At 45.8% G+C, this 5,151-nt stretch overlaps 1 long non-coding RNA gene across 1 annotated transcript; it reads left to right on the top strand.

The window, feature by feature from the left end:
* Nucleotides 1-367: 367 nt before the first annotated feature.
* On the top strand, nucleotides 368-2,144 carry LOC140215419 (uncharacterized). Its single transcript, XR_011892369.1, has 2 exons — nucleotides 368-1,694; nucleotides 1,763-2,144. It is a non-coding gene; the product is annotated as an uncharacterized lncRNA (long non-coding RNA).
* The last annotated feature ends 3,007 nt before the right edge of the window (nucleotides 2,145-5,151 follow it).

The raw sequence follows: 5,151 nt of genomic DNA, 5'->3' as shown, positions 1-5,151 counted from the left end.
AGTTGGTAAGGATTCATTATGCAAAACAGAGGTGAGGCGTGCAGACGGGACACAAGAGTAGAGAAGTGGGCGGCGCTCGTGTTGTTTGCTTGTAAATACTCTACTCTTGAGTCCTGTCTGCACGCCTCACCTCCGTTTGGCATAACGAGTGCATCAACCCACATATTAATAGCGTAGGCGTTTTATTAACTGTGCAATATTTTCAACACTTCCTTGCATGCCATTTCATGTGGAATATCTTTTCTGGTCACAAATTTGTGCAGCGAATCTATTTGCATGATCGACTCCGGGCCTGTGGGACCGTTCACTTGCACTTGATGCTGAGTCTTTAACATGTATCCATAAACTGCAGATATGCATATCAGATCCCTGCGAGTATTTTCAAAATTCAATTATTTTAGACAACAGGCACATATGCAATACTGACATAATCTCAAATACCACTAAGCAGCTGGGACACATTTTTGTTGACCATACTCTCAGGTAAAATAAGTAGATCATGTGGACAGCTCCAGCTCATTTTCCTTAAATCAGTGTGTACAAGGGGTATGCAAAAATAATTTTTTTCTCGCACACCGATTATTTTGCTATATAAGCAAGAGAACCTTCCACATTAGTGTAATGTATCATGTACATCACACTAATATGTGCTCTAATTTACCAAGTGAGATTAGTTACTTTTATGGCTCATTCAGCCATATCACACTGCAAGCTGCATTCATCAATCTTCAATTGGATTTTGCAAATGCTTTGTGAAACATGTTTCCCTTTTATGCAGATATGCAATGGCAAGCCTTTCCGTGTGTTCCAAAGGTAAAATTTAAGCTCTAAATTAAAGAAGAAATTTTTAGTCAGAAACAAGCAAAAATGGTGAATGCAGAGTATCAGAAGCCCAAGGTACAGAAATTATGAGAAGTGTCGAGTTATTTTAAGGAAAGAGTCGTATTTGAAAATGCGAGACTCTTTAGTGGAGGTCAAGCAAGTCAATACAGGTAGAATACTCTGCAAAATTTTGCGAGTGAGGGGATGTCAAACAATGGGTCAGGAAATGCGTTGTTTTTCTGCAAAACAAAAGCTGATTGCCATTACATAAGTCACTTCAGCATCATGAGACTGCTGCTTGATCAATTCAGAAATAAACCAAAACACAAGACATGCAAAAATAAAGAAACAATATAATGATGCTCTCTCCACATTGGGATAAATAAAAACAAGCACATCACATCTAATGTGGACATATCAGACACCTTGTGAAACACTAAAGGAAAAAGTTCAGTTTCGAGCTATGGCACTTGCCGCATAGATGTGGGGGGGCCTTGCACTAATAGTGATAGTTACCACTGCATTTAGAAATAGAACGCATTCATGCAGACAAGGATGATTCTTTGTATTTTTGGCTACCACTTCAAGTGCCTCCACCAAGTGTTACAATGCTGCACGCAGCCATACTAAGGATCTCGCAGCAACACCTGGAGGTAAAAAGCAGAAGCAGTCAAAGTGCTGGTGTGTACTGGACACTATGTTTGAAAACATTAGGCAAGAAGAGTGCAAGACGCAGACATAACAACTGCATTTATTTCCATAATTCGCCAATTGAATGGCCTTTTCTTTTTGCTTTGACAATGCCTACACCTAGCTACAGCAGCTCCCTCATACAGACTCCACAAGCCAAGAGGCCGTGGAGGCAAATGCAGGTAAGAGGCAAGAAGCAATAGCACTGGTATCGACATTCATCGAATTTCTTTCTTTTTCTTTTGTTTAGGCAGCCAGCACACCCCGAACAGCCACCTTGACTGCGGGCGTGTCACCCTAGTCGCCAAGGAAACATTTGAGGGAAAGCGACAGGCAATGTGAACAGCCACTTCTCCATGTAAACGATACTCTTTCTCTCGGATGACTCCTACGCCTCGCCACGCCAGCACACTTGTGCACAAAGATGCTGCGGAGGCACGTGCATCTCAGAGGCAAGAAGCAGTGGCACTGGTGTCGACATTCACCCCCTTTCTTTTTCTTACACTGAGGCAGCCAGTACACCTCGAACAGCCACCTTGACTGCGGGTGTGTCAGTAGATTCCTGTTGTACATATGCTCATAATAAACATCAGTAAACTTGAACTTGATAATAAACTTGAAGGCAAATGGGACATTTATGCATTGTTTTTTTGAACATTTATTGGACACATACAATATATGTTATACTTTGCAGTGCTACAGAGCGTATTTTGAAGCTTCCCCCTATATTTTGCACCTTTAATTACATATGTGTTGTGTGGCCCTCAATGCAGTTCATGTAGCAGCTGCTTTGTCTGTGTATCGCACATTGGCTTAAGCTCGTGACATCCACATACTTCTCTCACATATACAAAATAAAGTTCTATGTAGTCCTCAGTGTTACAAGAAAAAATGAAAGTAAACAATCCGATCGTGGAATTGTGTTTAGTACAGTGATTCCTATGGCAGTTACTGACAAGCTGACAACTTGAACTGGTCAATCCGTCCATAGCCTCCTCTATTTTTCAAAAATAAAGGAGGCTATGATCCGTCATGGCAAGGAATTGTATTTATACATAAAAAAAAGGGGGAGGGGTATAGGATTAGGGCGGTACGAAATATGTACCAACACCGTCCTCTAGACCCATTCCGTTAAGGTACCGTAACAAAGCGTATTATGCATAACGTTCATACAACCAACTCTGATATTACTATACACGCCAGGCGACGCGAGCTACATTTGCCATGACGCATTCGCGACTGCACCGGATGCCCTCCATATTATTCTCGTTAATCGTGCTCACTGCACCGAGGCAAAAGAAAGATCACGGGCGCAGGTGGCTTTAAAGTATCTCGATTTTGCGAGGCACTGCTGCGCATGCCAGGGGAGCTGTCCGTGCGAACTCCCTGGCACACACCTGCCGCGGCGGCCCCAACCTACGTACCGTACTGCTTCGAGCTTTGATCCCCCCACTGTCCCTTGGGTGCCCTGGAGTTCCCGCGCCGCCTGCTTTATTATAATCCCAGGTGCTCTCCTGAGACTTCCGTTTGTCGGTTACATGTGCCCTACAGCTGGATCAGTACTTATAATAAAGAAACCCGATCTACCGTCGCGACGATAGATCGCGAAAGCGGCTTTTGCAACATACCGCGCCCGTGCGAAGAGAATTACGGAACGCCAACAAAGAATCTGACCACAGCTTCGAGCTCGTAACCTCGTCGAGTAACACTCCTGCAACAGGCGTGACCGCTGAAAACCGCATATAGCCGGAAACTTCAACAGGATCATCCCTCGGTTGCATAACTGCCACATGTACGGCCAACATGGACCACACCTACACCGTCCCGCAACATAGAATAAAGAACCAACTTATAAAGCCCAAACACACGGCTGCACGCACACATCACGACACTACAAGCAAGACGCCATGCTGCTACGCTGCTACGGTTGCCGGATTAAAACTGACTACTGTCACCAAGTCTAGCAAGCGTCTCAGGAGCTGGCAACCTCGGCGCGTAGCAACATGGCGGCGCTCTTGCGGTTCCCGATTTCAATGCATGGGCCCTATGGGTAGCTTGTCCTCTAGAGTCAGTATAGTAACTCTATGAACGGCTCGAGTGTCCGCTCTTGTCGTTTACTATGTTACTCTATGATATTGCTGGGTGCGCGAGTGCGTGTCGAAACGACCCTCCTCCCCTGCTAGCGGGGAACCCCTGGTGTCGAGACCTACGCCTGCACGCATGCGCGTCCCTGCGAGACTACAAGCGTGCACGTTTCCGCGGTTCCTCCTTGCACGCTGGCGATATCCGAATGCAGCCGCGAGGTGCCCCTCTTGCGATTGGCGCTGTGGTGGCTTCGACGGGCAAAACTTCGTTTATACAACGGAAATCAAGAGTTCATTTTCGTCTTGCCAGTCTCCGTCTATAGAGCGCCTTTTATGCCACGCTCTTCTGCGGGAGAACGCCCCGTTCTTAAAAAGAAAGAAACAACGAAGATTGGCAACGAAAAGGTGCAGCGCAGAAAAAAAATGACTTGTGTTCGCCACCGGGCAATATGCGTCAGCGCTCGTGACTCGACAAAGAGCGGCCGCAGCGGCGCGCAGACTCAGGCTTCTAAACACGTTTAACATTGCTGTGCCCGTCGAAGCCGCCACAGCGCCAATCGCAAGAGGAGAAGATCGCGGTTACATTCGGATATCGCTGGGGGGGGGGCATAGAGTTTAACATTAGTATGCCTAGAGGGAAATCTGGCGCTGCGATCGTTGAACCATCATGGGATTTATGGGAAGTTCAGGACTCGGATTGGCATTCTGCTGACTGGTGAACTAGTCTACAAGAATTTTTTTGCCAGTTTTGGTTTCGCTCAAAGCGCAATTGCTATAACCTGCAGTGGCACAGTGCAACGCAAAGCTCTCTGCCTTTGTTCTGTTCCTCAATATGGCGATAGCGCGCTGGGCCAGCGACTGGGACGATGTCGCGGTGTGGTGTCTAAGCCCTGACGAGAAAGCGAAGGCATCGTAAATGTTGAAAGAACATGTTTTGACCGTTTGGACCTTGGCTTGTTAAGTGTGTTAGGTTGGCGCTGTAGCGTTACGTGCTTTATGAAACATCAGAATAGGAAAAAGAAGGCACTACTGATACAAGACATATACAGTTGTACTTCTAGTGGCTTGACAATCAAATTTTATTGAGGGCTTCATTGTGCATTGCTCGTTTATGTGCTCATTGAAATGCGTGTTTTAGGACTTTGAGAACAAAAACTTACTTGTGGTAGGAAAGGTTGCTGCTTCCTGGCTGTAGTCTAGTGTCACAAAATGGGTAAGTGCAAAGCCACGCCATAGCGCTTCGGAAGCGGTACGTCAATATGAAATATGATGAAGCATACTCATAGGAGGCCACTATCGTCCTAGCAGATGTGCTTAAATGTACTTAAAGACGTTCAGCAATCGTGACAGCCGATGCAGCCTTTCGAAAGAGCGAGAGAGTTAGCAAGTGCCTGTCCTCTGCGAGAAAAGTCTCGCGTTTGCAGCGAGCAGGCGTCGTAGCAGACAACACTTATAGCATTCCGCTCAAGGGCGCAACGCTTTCTCACAATACATTTTTATTACCATAAATACTTTATGAGTATTTCTATATAAGTACATGCACGGTTGTTATTGC

Source organism: Dermacentor andersoni, chromosome 1, assembly GCF_023375885.2.
Source record: "Dermacentor andersoni chromosome 1, qqDerAnde1_hic_scaffold, whole genome shotgun sequence".
NCBI lineage: Eukaryota > Metazoa > Arthropoda > Arachnida > Ixodida > Ixodidae > Dermacentor > Dermacentor andersoni.
This window is presented reverse-complemented; position numbering and strand designations above follow the sequence as displayed.